Below are 23,213 nucleotides of genomic sequence, written 5' to 3' on the forward strand. Positions count from 1 at the left end.
CCAGAAGCTTTTTTGGTTATAAGAGACGAGGGCAGAAATAAATTACAAATAACGGGAAAACAAATTAGTAAAAGAGGGAAAAAGATTCGCGCACTAGATGATTTAATTTGCTATGAAACCCTAAATAAGAGAACCAATATCAAAGTAATAATTATAAAGAAACACGGAATAAGGTAATGATCGTAATGATTAGTATATATACACCTGTTTGGAAGGCCCAGGAGTTGCAACACCACTCAAGCAAGGGGAGTCTCACCAAGCAAGCGACAATGATGATTAAGGAGCTCTCCAAACAGGTCAGGGACAAAGTTGTGGAGAAGGTCAGATCAGGGTTGGGTTATAAAAAAAATGAAACTTTGAAATCCCCACGGAGGACAATTAAACCATTATTAAAAAATGGAAAGAATATGGCACCAGAACAAACCTGCCAAGAGAGGGCCGCCAACAAAACTCACAGACTAGGAAGGAGGGATTAATCAGAGATGCAAACAAAGAGACTAAAGATAACCCCTGAAGGAGCTGCAAAGCTCACAGGGGAGATTGGAGTATCTGTCATAGGACCACTCGAAGGTCCGTACACTCCACAATGCTGGGCTTTACGGAAAAGAGGGCCAGAAAAAAGCCATTGCTTTAAAGAAAAAATAAGCAAACGCTTGGTGTTCGCCAAAAGGCATGTGGGAGAACTAACATAGGAAGAAGGTATGGTAGATGGAGACTAAAATTGAGTTTTGGCATCAAGGAAAACATGTGGTGGAAACCAACACCCTCATCACCCCAGAACACATCATTAGCAGGGACTGGGAAACTGGTCAGAATTGAAGGAATGATGGATGAGCGCTAAATACAGGGACATTTTCTAAGGGGAAACCTGTTTCAGTCTTCCAGAGATTTGAGACTGGGACGGAGGTTACCTTCCAGCAGGACAATGACCCTAAGCATACTGCTAGAAGCAACACTCGAGTGGTTTAAGGGGAAACATTTAAATGTTTGAATGGCTAGTCAAAGCAGACCTCAATCCAATTGAGAATCTGTGGGTTTGACTTAAATATTGTTGTACACTAGCAGAACTCCATCCAACCTGGTGCACGTTTAGATTTTTGCCTAGCAAAACAAGCGATTAAATAAGTCAAAGCTTGATGATGAGTTGGAGAATCAGCGTGTAGTGAAAGGGCAAAACAACTAATGTGTACCAAGGGGGCCAGGTCAGAGCTTGGGAAACAATGGGTAATGGAGGGTAGACACAGTTTACGCACCTTTTTTTGCCTAACAGTTACCCACCTTTTGTAGAAAATGCATTGAAAGTATAGGAGGTTACGGTTTTACGCGAACTGCGATCAGAGCTTACCTGCCACCTTTTTTTCACACCACTACATGTGATATTACCATAGTATGCTGTGCTGTGTAGGAATGTAGCTCTCCCAGACGGACAACAGATGGGCCAGGGTATGAGAGGCGAGTTTAATATCTGCCCTCCTTCCCCGCTGACAACCCCTGAACTACCGCGGGAAACCATTCTTGCACGTGTCACTGAAGGAGAAGCTCAGTCCGTGTAGGTTATTTTACATTGCAAAATGGAAGTTAGATACACCTTTTACAGTAAGATCCTTGCTCCAATTCAATTGCACACTGGCTGAGTAGATAGCAGTTGAAGAAGTTTGTCTGAACTCTAGCTAGTAAGATATGTTAGACATTACTAAAGCTAACTAGCATGTATCCTAGCTTGGCATGTCTCTTTGCTAAAAAAAAACAGTGGTAAATGAGAGGATATGTTATATGTTGTTGGCGTTTATTTATGTTACATGCTCCTTTGAGCTTGCTTGCCTTGGTGCCATGCTCTATGTATAAATAAGCTGCTTGCCACCGTCCCTCAGCGAAAGTCTGCAAAGCTTCATTGACACTAATATATCAAGAGGCACATTGTTTATGTGCCTTTAAAGGGGCAAATGGCACCCCACGTTGTTTTGGTAAATAGGAGGGATGGGGATGGAGAGATGTAGGCTAAAAGCCAATTTGTTTGATCGAAAATGTGGTGGAGGCTTCGTATGGAAGGTATTACGCAATTGGGGATCCCCAGATGATGAAGAGGTAAATCAAGCTCGTACCACATCGCCCTGTGCTAAAATTTTGTAACAATGTGGAGGGCTCCGCATTGACATGATGGTAAGAGGTGGGGGGGGAGGTCAGTATAAACACACAAGTCACTTCCTTCACAAAGATATGCTCTGCTAAGCGCAAGAAGTATGAAAGCTGAAGTTGCAGAGTATAACTCAGTAAATGCTGTATGGCACTTCAGGACGTTGGATGCAAGGATGACCATCCATGAGAAATAAATTATAGTTTTAACCATGTTTTGAGGCTATACAGTTTTTTTTATACAATAATTGTTTGATAATTAAGTAAAAACCATATTTGGGGTTGATGGGGTATGACATGAACTAATATGAGGATATAAGTAATTTCAAGAATCAATGAATGACTTGCAAGAATCCATTTTGAAAGTCAAAAATGTATGTACAATTACAGATTGCCACTTAATTTAATTTATTCTATTTTTCAGTCTAAAAAGAAAGGTTAGTTTGAGGAGAAGAGGAACGCATGATGGAATTTTGAACAGTGAGTTAAAGAGAGAGTAACCAAAATGACATATTGGTGTCCTTGCTAATCTGTCCATAAGGAATGGGATTTGTGCTTTATTTAACAGGTAAGCCAGTTGAGAAAAGTTTATTAACTGCGAACTGGCCAAGATAAAGAAAGAAGTGTGATTAAAAACAACAACAACAACACATAGTTACATATGGGATAAACAAAACGTAAGTAATAACACAATAGAAAATTATATACAGTGTGTGCAAATGTAGGTATGTAGGTAATGCAATAAATTCGAGTGCAAAATAATCACAATTTAGTATTAACACTGGAGTGATAGATGTGAGAAGATGATGTGCAAATAGAGATACTGGGGTGAAAATAAATAAAAATGGGATGAGGTAGTTGGGTGGGAATTACAGATGGGCTGTGTACAGGTGCAGGATGGTAAGCTGCTCTGACAACTGATGCTTAAAATTAGTGAGGAGATAAAAGTTCAGCTTCAGAGATTTTTGCAGTGTTAGTATTGGCAGCAGAGAACTGGAAGGAATGGAGGCCAAAGCAGGGTTGGTTGGGGATGACCAGTGAGATATACTGCTGGAGTGAATACTATGGGTGGGTGTTGCTAGGATGACAATGAGGCGAAGATAAGGCAGAGATTTGGCTAGAAGTGATTTATAGATGACCTGGAGCCAGTGGGTTTGGTGACGAGTATGTAGTGAGGGCCAGCCAACGAGAGCGTACAGAATGGTGGGTAGTATATGGGGCTTTGGTGACAAAACGGAGGTATTTTGTAAATTAATGCGAAGTAAGGATGGTAGGATAGTATTTGAGGAGGGATGTTTGGAGCATGAGAAGGAGATTTGTTATGAAAAAGGAAGGATTTAGATTTAACTTTGGATTGGAGATGCTTAATGTGAGTTGAAGGAGAGTTTAGTCTAACCAGACACCTAGGTAATGTCACATATCAAGTCAGACGCCGAGAGTAGTGATTAGTGAGGGGGGTGCAAGCAGCGCGATTGAAGAGCATGCATTTAGTTTTACTAGCGTTTAAGAGCAGTTCGAGGCTAGGAAGGAGTGTTGTATGGCATTGAAGCTCATTTGGAGGTTTGTTAACACAGTGTCAATGAAGGGCCAGATGTACTACAAAATGGTGTGAGAGGTGTTGAGAGTCACCAGCAGAAGAGGACATATTGATATACACAGAGAATAGAGTCGCCCGAGAATTGAACGGACACCCATAGAGACTGCAGAGGTCCAGACAACAGGCCCTCGATTTGACACATTGAACTCTATCTGAGAAGTAGTTGGTGAACATGGGAGATTCTTAAACGTTAGCATGTGGAAACAGTGCCAGGGAAACTAAACCAAAGCATGAATTGGCTGTCATACCTTGGCTTGTCCATAGACGCTCCCACAGCAGCGTTTCCCAAACTCGGTCCTAGGGACCCCAAGGAGTGCACGTTTTGGTTTTTGCCCTAGCTCACAGCTGATGCAATAATAACCAATCATCAATTTTGATCATTTGAATCAGTTGTGTAGAGTTTGTGAAACGGACACAGGTGAACACAAAATTTGACACTTTGTATTTCATAACCCAAATGCAGTTACTCTGTGATGGAGGTCAAGAGTATATGGAGAGTAGAGTGATTGTGGGAGTTTTGAGTAGTTGGTGAAACCGATGACTGGCTTCAGGTTGCAGTCAGAAAGCTGGCGGGACGCCTGGGTGGCTATGACACGAGCTAAAGTAAACAGACCAAACACAGCACCTTGAGGTGCGCTCTGAAAAAAACACACACACACACACACACAGGCTCTCCCTCTAGTGTGAAGCACCCTGGAATGATGGGGCCGGGAACTTGGTTTCTAAGCTAGGGTTAACCAGTAGAAGAGGTTTTCAGGACGATACATGCTGTATTGCTGATTCAGAGTAAAGTTAGTTTGAACATGAATTTCTGCAAATGGGAAATATAGTCCTCGGATCTTTTTGAAACTGAGCCAAACCAAAATGTGTCCCAATGACCCTTCAGAGTGCACCTACCTTTGACCAGAAACCTATGGGCCCTGGTCAAAAGTAGTGACTACATAGGGAATACGGGACAATTGCGACGCCGACGACATGGTTTGAAGAAGGAACCTTACCGAGATTCCACCCAAACAAACTCTCTTTTCCCGGTATAAGTAACTGCTGGAAACCGAAGTCTGCAGTTGAAAGTTGCAGGGATTTCCCTATGTAAACAACCTGTTTGTCACACTCTATTGCTCTCGCTTAAAGGTTTAAAACCAAAAAAATAATAATTTCTAGTGTAAAGCATTATTAATCCCATCATGTTTGATCATGAGTTATAGGCCTAAACGGGTTTTTGGTATCCTTTAACGGTTTCCATGCCCTTGATTGAAGCAAAACCATAAATGTCAGTTTTCACTGTCTTTACAAGAAACAAAGAATGTTGACACACTGAATGCATGCATATGGCCAAGGGGTTATTTTTCTTATGGCCCAGTTGAAAAGTAGTTTCTAGAGAATTAGTTTAAGACAGATTGGCACCCTGTCTAACGTGCTCATAATTATTTTAATAAAATATAGTAGTATGGAGTTTTTCTCTCTCACCAGAAAGAGGTGTTTCAGCTGAAGGACATTGAGAAAATCGCCCCCCAAGACTAAAGGAATAAGTGAGTAATGATTAATTGAGACGAACCTGATGGGTGTAAAGTGAAACCTGGTACTGTGATTTATTTTTACATAAATAAAATAAAACTCAGCATTAAATTAAATATTTCCCCGCGATGCCAAGGTGCCTTTTCTATCAGTGACGGCGTTTGATCCAAATCTTTAAATCAGATACTAAAATTCCCAGAGGAATTTCCTCTTGAATTAAAGTGTCTGTGTTTTGGGCCAAGCATTCTGCGGATGCTTGAAGTAGTTCCGGGTCATTTTCTTCCCATGAACGGGGGTCTGTGTCAACACCGAAAGGTGCCCCCGATGCACCCATAACAACATAATGGTAAAATAGTCCCGACATAATCGCCTTGGCAACCGAGTCTAGCCCTAATACTATGACTCATCCCATATTTAGGCTGTAGGATGGAGGGGATGACACTACTGCCAGAAGGCACTAACTTCTAATAGCAATGATACAGATGAAACGGCAAGTTTGAGTATTGCTAAAAACTGCATTAGATTGAACACACAATGAACCCTTTAATGGTGTTGTGTGTGTACAGAGAAAAAAACGATGTGAAAAGTAACGTAAGTGCGGCCCCATCGAGCCGTGCTGTTTTGGTACGCACCCAAAAGGGATTTATTTTTTTTCTTTTTACAGTGGATGTTACATTAATTTGGGGAAATTGATCGGGCTGCTCGCGACTGATTAGAATCACATGAGTTTTAAAGGCCCTGCTCTGGCATCGGGATGTATTATGGGGCAGGAGGAGAGGGGGGTGGGAGGAGGGGGGTCTGAGGGGACTGTGTGCATATAAACAGCAGTTTACACACACAGCAGAGAGGGATGGAGGGAGAGAATGAAAGGGGGAGAAAGGGAACTAGTGGGAGAGAGTGAGATCAGGGCCCTCTTGAATACGTTGAATATGCCTCCATCCTTTTCCTGATGTAGCCTAATCATTCATTTCAAGTCATTGGATAAAACCAAGGATTAACGATCCACCAATCAATGTTATATCAGTGAGGGAAAGGAGGGAATTATATATTTTTAAAGGCCCCAGGAGAGAAATAGGGAGGAGCGAAAGGATGGAAGAGGGAGAAAGGCAGAGGCAAACAAGCAAGACAGAGAGACTAGAAACTAGCCAGTCCAGATGTGCCAGACTAGCGAGAAATTTAAGCATGTTTGATAAATGAGAGGCCCTGAAATCCTGTTCCAGAGTTTGCTTGAACAGGGCCCATTAGTTGATTCTCCCGCTGCCCAACATCCTCCCAGTACTTAAAGGAAGTTAGGTTTACATATACACAGTAGACTATATATAGCTCAAATTTGTAGTGGCTGTTTAGAGAAAACAGAACAATGGATTAAGTTGCTCTGGCCATAGACTACTTTCAGGATGTGGAGCATCTAACTTTAAGTTGTAAAATACTGAACTTTCCCTTTAACACAGCTCGCCTCCAAAACACACCAGATCAACTTTATTAGTGCTACGGCAGAGGAACAGAACAGTGATGATGTGGGACTATGCATTTCACCAGCCGCTTCGCCAGATGTAAGAACGTTATTTTATGCTCGGGGTAAAGTTTAGTACAGATCTAGGACCAGCTTCCCCCCCCCAACCTATCCTCAACATTGTGGAGAAAATGCTAAACTGACACAAAATCAGTTTTAGGGGCAACCCCACAAGCCCTCTATCACCGGCGATTTGGGATCGGTTAAGAGAGGGAGGGAATACACAGAAGAGCCCCGGACTTGCAAATTAAATAACGCTTCCTATCGTGTAATAAATGTAAAGCAATTACGGCAGATGGTGGGCTAGGTTGAAATGTCTCAAATGGCACCTTATTCATATAGTGTATAGACCAGGGCCATTAGCGCTTTGGTTGAAGTAGTACACTATATAGAGAATAGGATGCATTTGGGATGAGATGATTCTGCTCTCGGCACATCTGGACCACAGAGTTGGAAGATTGAACCTATATGAGCCTGGATAGTGAATGTGCTTTACTTGTAATATGATGATTTGAAACAAATCAGTGTTTTCCTATGGAGTGTGAATTGATCATTAGTACAGGTCAAATGGTGCACCTGACACACTATATTACCCTAGCAATGACAATGAGGTTACAAGATCACAGTTTTGGTCAACCACTAATGACCAGGTGAGGGAGGGAACTGAGGTGCAGTAACACGTCCCACCCAAGACACTTACTGCCACCCCAAACTCATATCAGACATAAGGTGCTCTTAAAGTAAAGTGCACTTCTAGGGAACTAGGGACTAACACACCCTGGGCTCTACATCAATTCACCTTTCGTGATTCCTCACATCCTTTCAACCGTATTGGAGGAGATGGTCAAGGTCCCTCCACTCTGACTCCTTTTTCACCAATGGGTTTTGAGAAGGAGGTGAGGAGAGAGGACGGACTAACCCAGGAAAGATTAACTGAGAGCCCTTGTTCCTCCTCCTGCCTGCAGCACCCATGTCAGTGAAGGAGGTTCTCCAGAGTCTGGTGGATGACAACATGGTGGACTGTGAGAGAGTGGGCACCTCCAACTACTATGGGCCTTCCCCAGCAAGGCCCTGCACGCCCGCAAGCGCAGGGTGGAGGAGCTGGAAAGAGGTGATTATAACAGGGGGATTGTGGCCTAGGGTGGTCTAAGCCACTGCCTCCAGAGCATACACTGCAGCATGGGTTAGAATCCGACCCACTGCTACAGCAACTCTCTATCCTCTGTCTTTCCTCTATTTATCCTATCCAATAAATACAAAATATGTGAGTGGGACTGCCCCCTCAATTGTGTGATCTGTCTTCTCTGACACTGCAGGGGAGGGAGTATTTTGGTTTTCAATAGGGCAAAGTACACAGTCACCCCCCACCTGACCTTAAGCTAATGCTGCAGGTCTACTGGCCCGCCTCCCCTCCAATTTGAACAGCTTGCTGGGCTCTTTATCGAGTTCACGCCGGCGACTCATATGCTTCTTATTACAGAACATCGCATGCCTATAGACCTCATGTACCTAGGATGTGTCCCAAATGGCACCCTATTGTCTATATAGTGCACTTCTTTTGACCAGGGCCCTATTGGCTATACTTAACTAAATAACCCTATGTGCCCTGGTCAAAAGTAGTGTACAACATAGGGAAGAGGTAGCATTTTGGGCCCTGGTCAAAGTATTTCTCTACATAGAGAATAGGGTTCCATTTGGGATGCAGCCCCATGTCAGCGTAGTCTCAAGCCCACAGACAGACTGGTCCATTTCCTGTCCCAAATGCGTTATCTGTTCTCAGAGCTGTGGTTAACTGTACTCTGGTTTCTGTAGCTAGCACACCAAGCAGGCACACTTGTTTGCAGTAAAGTATATGCTTTACTGTAAGTGGGAGGTAAAGGAATTACTACTACACTCAAACAGGCGATAAGACTTAGGAAACAGAGTGTAATGTTTGCACAAAACTCGAACTGTCCATGTTGTGTGATCAGTATTTAATTTTGTTCATCAAATGGCACTTTACATATCTTCAAAATAATACAATTATGACTGTGAAGGCTAAATTAAAATATACCTAGACTGGCTTTGAGGTCCAGAGTTGAGTTTGAGGGAAGCGGTTAAGACCGCTGTCTTCAGAGCACACACATAGCCTACCTTGTCGGGCGTGTGTTCGAAATCCAGCCCACACCCTTCTGGCACAATCTTCTCTCCCATCTTTCCTGTCTGTTTCTCTATCCCCAACAAAAATAACAAATCCGTAAGGAGTACATTGTCAACTCCGTATCTAATTTGGTCATGATCACAAGAGGAAGCTCAAGGTTCAGAACCAAACTAGCCTACATCAAAGACCTAATAGTCTCATTGCAGACTCGGCAGACTCGCTATCAGTAGCAGCGCTGAAGGTGGTGGTGGTGTGGCTTGTCGCAGGCGGCAGTGTCACTTGAACAGTTGGTGGTCCTCTCGTTAGCATTTCCTCCGTGATGACCAAGTTCCCAGCCCCATGCCACATACCAGACGGTGTGAAGGCGTGTACTGGGCGGCGAATAAACAGCTTCTGGTCGCCAGTGGTGCCACTAATGCGGCCGCCGCAGAGTTGGAAATTAAACACAGTGGCGTGAATATGTGGTCCGTTGTCAGTGACATATTTATATGGGAACCCTCCCGTTTCTCATTCCATAAACAGAGGACAAGGAAGGGGACTGTTCTTTGTTTTATAGTCAATAAAGTTTTATTAAAATTGTATTTGAGTTATTGTTTTATCACTGTCTGAACTTTTGAATACAAACTGTTTAATGCGAGTTATGATGTATAGAGAGATGTAAATTAACGTGCCCCAAATGACACCCCTATTCCCTGTGTAGTGTACTCTTTTTTACCAGGACCCATAGGTGGACACAGCCAATGCCAATGTGTAAGAATACTAACCAGTGCAGAATAATTTTGTCTCATTGTTCTTTGCCATGACTTTTGATTGAGTGTTGAGAAATATTATAGCTGCCTGACTCTTGCCTTCTGTTACCATGGGGATGACAGGCTTGGGGAGTGTCCAGATTTTCATACCGGTGTGTACGGTATTACCGGAAGTGCACACGAGGGCACTATTTATTTTGACGCACAAAACAAATATAGGCAACAGGTATTTTGATCCAGGAGGGGATTGAATGTCACTGTTGTAACCAAGAAGCTTGATCTTGACATCTAGCCGCTTAGCTAGCAAGTTAGCAAAACAAATGCATAGCTGGGGCCCTGAGCTGGATATAATTTATTTGACACATCTTAGCTTTCTTATAATTATACTTAACTGATTGTTATAAGCAGTGGTGTAGCACACACCCCTGCAGGTATTGAAAATCATACCGATGGTATTTCAAATACTCCGATATACATTATATTTACATTTACATTTATATATATCGCCCAAGCCTAATGACTGTAATGGCAGCTGTTTCATGAACACACGATTAAGAATTTGATAATGTATGTGCATGATATCTAGTTATGATGATATGTGCATGATTATTTAGTTGATGATATTTATGTGCGTGATGCATAGTTACATGTGTCAAGTTGAAGCACACAAAACACAACATTGATGTGAAAATGTAAATGTGGTGTTCAATTGTGTTACCTTTTCTCGCCATAGCATACCGAGGCGAAACAAAGGAAGATGTCTCTGCAGCAGGCTGTCGACAAAGCAAAAGTAGGACGTCAAGATACAGTAAGTACATTTACGCCCACATGCCAACCTTAAAAGGAAAGCAGAGCCATTTATCATCCCTTCAATTTATCACTGAAATTGAGATTCTGTCTCACAGCAAGACTTACGAATTTGTTAATGATGAGTGATTTGTTTTCATCTGCAATAATTTAGAAAAATAGTTTTTGTATTGTTGTAAGATATAAGGACTAGAATGTTTTGCTGCATATACAGTGCATTCTGAAAGTATTCAGACCCCTTGACTTTTTCCACACTTTGTTACGTTACAGCCTTATTCTGAATTTTTATTTATTTTATTTTTTGAAATCCCTCATCAATCTACACCCAATACCCCATAATGACAAAGCAAAAACTGGTTTTTAGACATGTTTGCAAATGTATTCAGACCCTTTACTCAGTACTTTGGCACCTTTGGCAACGATTACAGCCTCGAGTCTTCTTACATTTACATTTACGTCATTTAGCAGACGCTTTTATCCAGAGCGACTTACAGTTAGTGCATACATTATTCTTTTTAATTTTCATACCCCATGGGAATCGAACCCACAACCCTGGCGTTGCAAACGCCATGCTCTACCAACTGAGCTACCTCCCTGCCGGCCATTCCCTCCCCTACCCTGGGACGACGCTGGGCCAATTGTGCGCCTCGCCCCATTGGTCTCCCGGTTGCGGCGGCCGGGCTACACCAGAGCCTGGATTCGAACCAGGATCTCTAGTGGCACCACAGCTAGCACTGCGATGCAGTGCCTTAGACCACTGCGCCACTCGGGAGACTAGTACTTCTTGGGTATGACGGTACAAGCTTGGCACACCTGTATTTGGGGAGTTTCTCCCATTACTCTCTGCAGATCCTCTCAATCTCTTGTCAGGTTAGATGGGGAGCGTTGCTGCACAGCTATTTTCAGGTCTCTCCAGAGATGTTCGATTGGGTTCAAGTCCGGGCTTTGGCAGGGCCACTCAAGGACATTCAGAGGCTTGGTCCCGAAGCCACCCTGCGTTGTCTTGGCTGTGTGCATAGGGTCATTGTCCTGTTGGAAGGTGAACCTTCGCCCAGTCTGAGGTCCTGAGCAGGTTTTCATCAAGGACTCTCTGTACTTTGCTCTGTTAATCTTTGCCTCAATCCTGACTAGTCTCCCAGTCCCTACCGCTAAAAAAACATCCCCACAGCATGATGCTGCCACCACAATGTTTCACCGTAGGGATGGTGGCAGGTTTCCTCTAGACGTGACACTTGGCATTCAGGCCAAATAGTTTAATCTTGGTTTCATCAGACCAGAGAATCTTGTTTCTTGAGTGGCGCAGTGGTCTAAGGCACTGCATCGCAGTGCTAACTGTGCCACTAGAGATCCTGGTTCGAATCCAGGCTCTGTCGCAGCCAGCCGCGACCGGGAGACTCATGGGCGGCGCACAATTGGCCCAGCGTCGTCCAGGGTAGGGGAGGGAATGGCGGCAGGGATGTAGCTCCGTTGATAGAGCATGGCGTTTGCAACGCCAGGTTGTGGGTTCAACCCAGGGGCAGTATAAAAAAAATATGTATTCACTAACTGTAAGTCGCTCTGGATAAGCGCGTCTGCTAAATGACGTAAATGTAAATGTTTCGCATGGTCTGAGAGTCTTTAGAGGCCTTTTGGCAAACACCAAGCGGCATGTCATGTGCCTTTTTACTGAGGAGTGGCTTCCGTCTGGCCACTCTACCATAAAGGCCTGATTGGTGGAGTGCTGCAGAGATGGTTGTCCTTCTGGAAGGTTCTCCAATCTCCACAGTGGAGCTCTGGCAGTGACCATCAGGTTCTTGGTCACCACCCTGACCAAGGCCTTTCTCCCCGATTCTCAGTTTGGCCGGGCGGCCAGCTGTAGGAAGAGTCTTGGTGGTTCCAAACATTTAACATTTTAGTCATTTAGCAGACGCTCTTATCCAGAGCGACTTACAGGAGCAAGTGGGGTTATAGGATTAAGTGCCTTGCTCAAGGGCACATCGACAGATGTTTCACCTAGTCGGCTCGGGGATTAGAACCAGCGACCTTTCGGTTACTGGCACAACGCTCTTAACCACTAAGCTACCAAACCTCTTCCATTTAAGAATGATTGAGGCCACTGTGTTCTTGGGGACCTTCAATGCTGTAGAAATGTTTTAGTACCCTTCCCCAGATCGTGCCTCGAACAATCCTGTCTCTGAGCTCTATGGACAATTCCTTCGACCTCATGGCTTGGTTTTGCTCTGACATGCACAGTCAACTGTGGGACCTTATATGGACAGGTCCCACTGTTGACAGATCATGTCCAATCAATTGAATTTACCACAGGTGGACTCCAATCATGTTGTAGAAACATCTTAAGGATGATCAATGGAAACAGGATGCACCTGAGTTCAATTTCGAGTCTCATAGTAAAGGGGCTGAATAGTTATGTAAATAAAATTGATAGAAACCTGTTTTCACATTGTCATTATGGGGTTTTGTGTGTAGATTGCTTAGGATCTTTATTTATTTAATCAATTTTAGAATAAGGGTGTAACGTAACAATGTGGAAAACGTAAATGGGGAGAATCAATAGTTCGATTTTGGGATGTTATTTTTGACTGATCGTTTTGACAATATCACAATATTGTTTTTTGGGTAGTTGGCTGAACCTGCACCAAAACTCCTTCCTTCATAGCTTTTTTCGATCTTCTTTTTAAATAGGGAGCCAATTTAGTTTTCAGCACTTTTATTTCCCTCACTTTTATTTCCTTTGTCTCTCTGCAGCAGACATATGGTGAGCAATATGTTTGGAACGTCGAATCACAATAAAATCACAGTATCGAATCGCAATACACATAGAATCGTGAGAATTGCAATACATATCATATCGGCACCTAAGTATGGCGATAATATCGGATCGTGAGATCCCTGGCAATTCCCTGCCCTTATGTGTTTGCACACTTGGTGTGTGTATACTTGTTCATATGTTTGTGTGTACGTAATGTGTGTGTTTGTGCATACATGTGTTTATGTGTGTGTGTATGTCTTTGGGTTTTCACCTGTGTGTGTGTGTCCACCTATCAAGGAGGAGCGGGCCTCTCTTCTAAATGAGCTGCAGGCTCTGAGGGAGAAGAGGAGTCATCTGAAGGCAAAGCTGGAGAAGTACAGGGAGTGTGACCCTGAAGTGATCGAGGAGATGAGTGAGTACCCTGTAACCAGCCTCTCAAAACATGGAGGCGCGCCCCAATAATCTGACCTTTTTCCTGAAGTGTGCACTGCTCACTACTCACCACAAATTTACAAGCATTGGATTGGTGTAGGAATGAGTAGAGGGAGTTTACCATTTTCTTCTACCAGTCATTTCATGAAGGGAAGTGAACAAGTGCACACTTCGGGTAGAAAGGGTTAGGGGAATCATTGGGATACACTTGAAATACACCCAGATGTTCTCCAAATGTCAGACATTAACTTTATGTACCCTGGTTCTCGAGAAAGAGGCTATTTAGGATTTTATAGGTATATCAACATCAAGTCCTGCTTCAACCACAAGCTCATTTTACCTGGAATTTGAACCTTGCCCCCATTTTGTTATCATCGAACCTTTCGCCATTGTGAAACCTCCATAAAATTCAGTTTGGGTAAATTAATAAAAGGAGGGAATCCAATGAAACATCAGGTGCCCATCTGGAAGATGGCCCGCTCCACAGCTGTCATCAGGCCTTCTTATTAAAAGCCAGAGATTGAGGAGAGGGTGGACAGGTCCAAGATAAAGAAAGCAATCAAGCAGCCCCATACAAGTAGTACGAGTCCAGGCTTGAGTCTGGAAAACCTGGATCTGCTCCAGAAAAGAATCGATAAATCGGACATGGATCAGTCCATCACATTTAAATAGAATCCATAGAACGGACACTCCTCATGATTAGTCATGGCTCATCCAAAATGGCGACGCCATCAGATGTGTAATCTTGCAGTTGCGTGAAGCACGAAAAAGGCAAAGAACTGATGCACAGAGAATGTAGTCATCGAAAGCATTCCAAACAGCATTTTTTAAACACCCACCGGTCCACCGCTACTGAACATGGCTTTGAAATGGAAGGTCCGCCTCTATCCCTTTTCCAAATCTACGTTCCCAGCTGTTCTAGTTTAGTGCCTTCCCCTCCTCAACTTCTCTGGTTTCACGACTCTGCTCAGTTTAACCCAGTCTTAAAGCAGGAACTCTGACTAAGCCCAGGTTGTTATTGCGTACACAACATTATGACCTTTTGGGCCGCACGAAATTTAACCGGTCGGGATTAACAGCTTATAACGGTTGCCTTTTTATCCTGATTTTATAGACTGTTTATTTTTACACACCTCTCAACTGGTATAGGAACAACAAGCGATCTGCTATTAGGAGTCTAGAAAGGAATCGTTGTAGTGGCTTTAGTTTATGTGTGTGTGTGTGTGTGTGTTTTCCGGTTTTGTATCTTTGCGAGAGTGTGTTTTTGGTTTTAGTTTGTGTGTGTGTATTTGCACGAGTGCCTGTGTTTTTAGACCAAGCGACTTTGGGACTCCATGTGATTAAATGTGTGATTTGATTTATCTTGTGCTCTCTCCTGTCCCTCAATGCTTCGAGGCCCCGCTATTGAGTTGTCAAGCACATGTACAGTGCTGTCGCCTTAATAGCCCCGACACTGCACTCCACGGCCGCTAGGTACTGAAGAAACCATTACGTCAGAGTGACTTAACACATAGACTCGGCCCAGAATCTTGGGGAAACAGCTGGCCTCTCATGTCAATTACAGAGTCCCCTTAGAAACAGAGCCCATTTCCCAATGATGCTACACACACGGCTAAACCGCTACAACAGCTGTGTGGCTCCCGCGACAGGGAAGTTTTTAGTCTGTCCTTTTATGGGTTGAAGGAGTTTCTCCATTTTGCCTGTGAAATTGCTCGCAAGACCCTAGCAGGTGTGTGTTTTACGGTTTATTAGTCGTATGAAGGGATACACATGGGATACACCATCCAATCGAAATGCTTACTTGCAGTTTTCGACAATGCAACAACAATAACAGTAGAATATAATAAACATTTTTAGCATGAGTGCCTTCAGAAAGTATTCACACCCCTCAACGATCTGGCCTTAATGACCATATACTCTTATAATCGCCACCCAGCACAGCCAGAAGAGGATGGCAACCCCCAGAGTCGGTTCCTCTCTATTTCTTCCTAGGTTCCCTGCCTTTCTAGGGAGTTTTTTCTAGCCACCATGCTTCTACATCTGCATTGCTTGCTCTTTGGGGTTTTTGGTAGGTTTCTGTATAAGCACTTTTATGACATCTGCTGATGTAAAAGGTCTTTATAAATAATTTGATTGATTGAACCCTTGATTTTCCACATTTTGTTGTTACAAAGTGGGATTCAAATGGATTTCGCCAACGATCTACACAAAATACTTTGTCAAAGTGAAAGAAGAATTCAAACATTTGTAAAAATAAATATGAAAAATAAAACTCATATAATATATCTTCATTAGATAAGTATTTATCCCCCTGAGTCAATACATGTTAGAATCACCCTTTGGCAACGATTACAGCTGTAATTATTTCTGGCTAAGTCCCTAAGAGCTTTCCACACCGGATTGTGGACCATATGCCCATTTATTCTTTAAAAAATTATTCAAGCTCTGTCAAATTGATGGTTGATCATTGCTAGACAACCATTTTCAGGTTTGCCATAGATTTTCAGGTAGATTTAAGCTTCTAAACTGTAACTTGCCACTGGGACGGTACTGTCTTTGGTAAGACCCAGTGTAGCTTTGGCTTGTGTTTAAGGTTACTGTCCTGCTGAAAGGTGAATTCATCTCCCAGTGTCTGGTGGAAAGCAGACTGAACCAGGTTTTCCTCAAGGATTTTGTGTGTAATCCATTCCATTTATTTTATAACCTGAAAAACTCTGTCCTTAAAGATTACACGGATACCCATAAAATGATGCAGCCACCACTATGCTTGAAAATATGGAGAGTGGTACACAGTAATGTGTTGTATTGATTTGCCCCAAACATAACACTTTGTATTCAGGACAAAAAGTGAATTGCTTTGCCACATTTTTTGCAGTATTATTTAGTGCCCTGTTTCAAACAGGATACATGTTTAAGAATATTTTTTATTCTGTAGTCTTCCTTCTTTTCACTCTGTCAATTAGGTTAGTATTGTGGAGTAAGTACAATGTTGTGATCATCTCAGTTTTCTCCTATCACAGCCATTAAACTTTGTAACTATTTTAGTCACAATTGGCCTCATGGTGAAATCCCTGAGAGGTTTCCTTCTCTCCGCAACTGAGTTAGGAAGGACACCAGTATCTTTGTAGTGATTGGGGGTATTGATACACCATCCAAAGTGTAATTAGAAACTTCACCATGCTCAAAGGGATATTCAACGTCTGCTTCTTTTATTTTTAGACTTACCAATAGGTGCCCCTTTTTCCGAGGCATTGGAAAACCTCCCGTCTTTGTGGTTTAATTGTGTTGAAATTCACTGCTTGACTGAGGGACCTTACAGATAATTGTATGTGTGGGGTACAGAGATTAGGTAGTCATAAAAAAAAATAAAACACTATTATTGCACACACAGTGAGTCATCCAACTTATTATGTGACATTTAAGCACCGAACTTATTTAGGCTTGCGGAGAGCCCAAGTGGAGGCATCAAATACCATAAAACAGCGGTAAACAAAGAAATGGTTCAATCGCTTTTCTACCATTTGTTTTTCCCATAGGGGATTTTAGAAGCACTTTAAAATAAGGGCTGTGTTTCGTAGGCTTACGATGGTGTGACATTTTTGATAACGGGTAAATCTCTAGGACAAGGTGACTTTTATCAATATATTAGGTATACCTCCCAAAAATGAAATGCTAATCAGCTGCCAATGTGGATATCATAAAGAACTACAAATGCCATGATGGTCTGGACAAGACGCCGAACCGAGGCAAAGGTAAAAGTATCTGGATTAACTCATGGTAGCAGCAGGATAAATAATGTTATAGGGAATGTTGTAACTCCAAAAAACATATAGGCTAGAGAAGTATGGATAATATTAAGAAAGCATAGCAAAACATGTAAGGGGAACCAGGGAAAAAATGGAGAACCAAACTCAAAGCTTGAAAACAAACTAAGACCCTCGACAGACACTGATGATTTATGCTTTTCACCACCTGGTGTGGAAACCGACCGAAAATCAATAAATGATAAATTAGGGTATTTTAACTTGTCAGTAAAGAAATAAAGGAGCTAAAGGCGAGCCCCAAAATGAGTGATGAAAAAGCTGCGAAATGGACAAAAAAACAAACAAGCTAAAAGTTATATTAAAGGACGTTAATTAATTAAAAAAGAGAATGTTTTGAGAGGAGCCTTATTTGGAATACAGACTAGATCCAGAAGTAAATCTAGTACTTACTGGTATAAAAGAAAATGAGGGTGAAGAGCCTGAAAGCGGGTAAAATAATTCTCCTTAAAGCGCTACAGATCCAGGCGAGTACTGTCAACAAAATCAAATTGAACGGTAACCATTGGACAGCGATAGAGCGCCCAATCGCTGCCAAATTTGGATTCTTTAGAGATAAAACAATGGTTAAATGCCTGGCAATAGACTCGCTGGTAACGAAAATAGGAATGAAGGATCATTTCCCGAAGGAAATTGCAGAACGGGCAAAGTTCTGTACCCATTCTTCAAGGCAAATAGACTTAAAGGGAAACATGTAGTTTGTAGTGCTCAACTGTACGCTGATAACCAACTTTCCGAGACACCAAGACTATCATGGTGTCCTAAAAATATAGGATTTATAAATAGATAAAAGACAGCATTAGAAGAAAATAAAGGAACTGGAACACAAAAGTATAAAAGAAAATAAGGAAAACATGGTAGGGATAAAAACAGAGGAATAGAAGGCACAGTATGTGGGTACGGTGGGTGTATTGTGATGGAAGGTGGGGTATGTTTTTGTGTTGGAAAAGTCTGGAGTTAGTGCATTCGGAAAGTATTCAGACCCCCCCCTAATTTTGTTACGTTACAGCCTTATTCTAAAATGGATTAAATAAATACAAAAATCCTCATCAATCTGCACACATTACCCCATAATGACCAAGGGAAAATAACTGTTTGCAAATGTATGAAAAATAAAAAACAGAAATATTTATTTGCATACATTAGATCCTTTGCTATGAGACTCGAAATTGAGCTAGATGATCCGTTTCATTGATATTTGAGGTTTTACAATTGATTGGATTCCACCTTGGTAAATAATTGATTGGACATGATTTTTCCACAGTTGACAGAGCAAAAACCAAGCCATGAGGTGAAGGAATAGTCATAGAGCTCCGAGACAGGATTGGTCAAGGCACAGATCTGGGGAAGGGTAACAAAAAATGTGAGCATTGAAGGTCCCAAGAACACAGTGGCCTCCATCATTCTTAAATGGAAGAATGGAAGAAGTTTGGAACCACAAAGACTTTCCTAGAGCTGGCGCCGGGCCAAAGAGCAATCTGGGGAGAAGGGCCTTAGTCAGGGAGGGACAAAGAACCCGATGGTCACTCTGACAGAGCTCCAGAAGGACAACCATCTCTGCAGCACTCCACCAATCAGGCCTTTATGGTAGAGTTGCCAGACGGAAGCCACTTCTCAGTAAAAGGTACATGACAACACCCTTGGAGTTTGCCAAAAGGCACCTAAAGACCTCAGACCATGAGAAACAAGATTATCTGGTCTGATGAAACAAAGATTGAACTCTATGGCGAATGACAAGGGAGTTGGAGAAACCGGCAATCTACGGTGAAGCAGTGGTGGAGCATTATCTGTGGGGATGGTTTTTCAGCGGCAGGGACTGGGAGACTAATCAGAATCAGGGAAAGATGAACGGAGCAAGGTACATGAAAACCTGTCAGAGCGCTGAGGACCTCAGACTGGCGTGGAAGATAGCCCTATTTGGTAAAAGACCAAGGCCATATTATGGAAGAACAGCCAAAAGAAAGAGAAATGATAGTCATATTACTTTAAGACATGAAGTAGTAATACGGAAAATGTCAAGAACTTTGAAAGTTTATTAAGTGCAGTCGCAAAAAGCCATCAAGCGTATGATGAAACTGGCTCTCATGAGGACCGCCAAAGGAATGGAAGACCCAGAGTTACCTCTGTTGGGAGGATAAGTTATTAGTTACCAGCCTCTGAATTTGCAGCCCAAATAAATGCTTCACATAGTCAAGTAACAGACACATCTCAACATCAACTGTTCAAGGGGATGTGGAATCAGGCCTTCATGGTTGAATTGCTGCAAAGAAACCACTACTAAAGGACATCAATAAGAAGAACAGACCTGCTTGGGCCAAGAAATACAAGCAATGGACATAGACGGAAATGTGTCTTGGTTGGAGTCAAATTGGAGCAGTGTTTTGGAGACGGGAACGGATGATCTCCACATGTGTAGTTCCCACCGTAAAGCATGGAGGAGGAGGTGTTATGGTGTGGGGGGTGTTTGCTGGTGACACTGCCTGTGATTTATTTAGAATTTAAGGCACACTTAACCAGCATGGGTACCACAGCATTCTGCAGCGATAGCATCCCATCTGGTTTGGGTTAGAGGGACTGTATTTGTTTTTCAACAGGACAATGACCCAACACACCTCCAGGCTGTTTAAGGGTATTTTACCAAGAAGGAGAGTGATGGAGTGTGCATGACCTGGCCTCCACTACCCCCCCATCCTCAACCCAATTGAGATGGTTTGGGATGAGTGGATGGCAGACGAAGGAAAAGCAGCCAACAAGTTTCAGCATATTTGGGAACTCCCTTCAAGACTGTTGGAAAAAGCATTCTAGGTGAAGCTGTTTGAGAGAATGCCAAGAGTGTGAAAGCGTATCAAGGCAAAGGGTGGCTTTTTTAAGAATCTCAAATATAAAATATATTTTGATTTATTTAACACTTTTTTTGGTTATACATGATTCCAAATATGTTATTTCATAGTTTCGATGTCTTCATTATTATTCTACAATGGAAAAAAATAGTAAAAAATAAAGAAAAATCCTTGAATGAGTAGGTGTGGCCAAACCTTTGACAGGTACTATGTGTGAAATGTTTCGATTTAGAATGGACCATTATCATGCACCTGTCTAAAACAGGGACAACGGGAAAAAAGGAGTATTATGCACTTAAATGCGAATGTAGGAGTTTTCCCGTGATTAATTTTCATGCCAGCCAGGTAGGCTGTACTTACTCCTGTTGTAAAGATAAGCAATGCGTTAATATTAGGAAAGTTAGAGATAAATAATGTAAGCCTACAGAAAGCTGATGGACTTACTAAAAAGAGGAGGATACATCACTCTGTTTTCTTCCGCAGTTGCATAGCCATAGAAATGTTCTATTAGATTTTCGAAGTGATTAGAGGGACAATAGAGTGCTGAGTACAGGAGTTAGCAAGTTTGGTAGGCTACTAACACAAATATACAATTTATAAAAAAAAGAAATTTTGGAAGAAAAGTAGGTCACACATCAGCTTAAAAAAATATATGGAAACGCCGCTACAAAATTAAACCAACTAATTGCAGCATTACCGTAAAAATGGAAGAGGCAAGTGGAAGGGGGAGAAAGTAAGGAACTTGTTGTCGGCCCTGCATTAAAGACAGAAATTGGCTAAAGAAAATTGTGATAAATATAAAAGTATACAGTTTCATTTAAGGACCAAAACATTTACAGCTATGCCAAATAGATTGCAAAATAGCTGGAAGAGATTTTCGATGTACCGATCCATGGAGCTGGTTTATGAAGTTGAAGCCTCTGCAGCCAGTGGTAGAGCATGGCGCTTGCAACGCCAGGGGTGGGTTCGAGTCCCACGGTGGGCCAGAGAAAAATGTATGCACTCACTTACTGTAAGTGCTCTGGATAAGAGCTCTGTAAATGATAAAATGTAAAAATGTAATACACAAGCTGGATTCAAAACTTAGTTTTTAATTTAAATTATTATATGAAATTTTGTAAAAAGAATGTTATATACAGTGCATTCGGAAAGTATTCAGACCCCTTGACTTTTGTTACATTACAGCCTTATTTTAAAATTGATTAATCGCTCTTTCCACCTCATCAATCTACACAAATACCCCATAATGACAAAGCAAAAACAGGGTTTTAGACATTTTGAAAGTATTAAAATAAAAAAATGATATTACATTTAATAAGTATTTATATTTTACTCAGTATTTGTTGAAGCACCTTGGAGGGAGGAATTGGAGATGGTTGAGTGTGTGGAGGAAGGAAGGATATGGTCTTGACTAGCCTCCCGAAGCACCTCATGATGACTGAAGGGAAAGAGGTGGTAGTATTCAGTTGTTACTTTCCTTTCTTGCGTGCAGGGATGATAGTGGACATATTGAAGCAGGTGGGTATAGAGGCCTGAGCTAGGTAGAGATTGAAAATGTAGAACACAACAGCCAGCTGGTGCACATAACAATTTTGTTAATGGTCTTGTGCAAGTTTTAAATGAACACAATACAGTGGAGGTTGCTGAGGGGACATGGTTTCATGGTTGATGGATTAATGACTCATTCAGCCATTGTTATGAGCTTGCCCTCAGCAGCCTCCACTGACACAATACCTGTTAGCAAAGGTGTCAGCTAGAGATGACGTGCAGGAGCTTGCAAGGATTTGTGGTGTTGCATGATGTCTACTTGTCTCAAATTGAGAGGAAATAGAGGCAAATATATTAATCAAAGTCACCTTGTCTGAGAGAGATTTAGATGGTTATCAAAATGTAGCCAGGGTAAGCCTACACCAAACACAGCACTTATTTGAAGTATTTCTAAAATCCCCATGGGAAAAATGAATGGTGGAAAAAAGGATTGACACCTCCACTGTGGGGCTCTATAACAAAGGGGTTGAATACTTATTGACTCGAATTTCAGCTTTTCATTTTAAATTAGTTTGTAAAAATGTATAAAACATGTGTGTGTGTGTGTGTGTAGGCCAGTGACGACAAATCGAAAATGTTCAGGCAATAACACAACACAATGTGGGAAAAATCTAGAGGGGTGTGAATGTTTGGAAGTTGGTTTCAATTGTGGCCCGCCCACCGTGGCTCCCGGGTGAAAGTGGATGCCCCCTCCGCTCCTCCCCACCCTAGCCCACACAGCCTGTCCCCTGAGCGCTGAAAGACGAGTCCACGTGAAATGTAAACCTCACCCGGTGGTTTGCTAAGGAATGATGAGGAGTGAAAGTTGAATAAGATATATCCACACACGCACGGCACTCCAGATGGATTGATGGATGGCGGGAGACAGAATGAGCGGGACCGCCCCTATTCTGGTGCTCCCAGGTACCCACATGTCCTCCAGGAACTGATTGATTGGGACACGTTGCGGCAGTGCGAACCGGATACCCCAGGCGGCGAGGCGGATGCCAAGGAGGACTCCACCCCCACCCCTAATGCTTGCCCTTCTCTCTTTCACCACCATCATCCCCCCCGCAGCTTTCTTGCCGGAGGGGCTCACAAGGCTGGGCGTCAGCCCTGCACACATTTTCAGATAATATGTAGTCCCCATGAAACGCTAATTGTATTTCCAAAGCTGCTTGTGGTTCTGGGAGGTTATAGGACACTGTGTTGTGCTCTAGGTTCAAACGGGGGTGTGGATTCAGCCTGAGTGTGTTAAGATCAGGTCTCTAGAGAGTCAGGTTCTGGTCTAGCAGAAGGTGGGGCATAAGGTATTAAGAACCTATATTAGACTTGCAATCGAGAATTTTCACACTTGATACAACTGAGTTTAACTGAATTAAATAATAAC

The 23,213-nt window shown here is 42.4% G+C and overlaps 1 pseudogene; it reads left to right on the top strand.

Moving 5' to 3' along the window:
- The first annotated feature begins 269 nt into the window (after positions 1 to 269).
- On the top strand, positions 270 to 13,665 carry LOC123482710 (annotated as a pseudogene).
- Positions 13,666 to 23,213: the final 9,548 nt, after the last annotated feature.

This window comes from Coregonus clupeaformis, chromosome 36, assembly GCF_020615455.1.
Source record: "Coregonus clupeaformis isolate EN_2021a chromosome 36, ASM2061545v1, whole genome shotgun sequence".
NCBI lineage: Eukaryota > Metazoa > Chordata > Actinopteri > Salmoniformes > Salmonidae > Coregonus > Coregonus clupeaformis.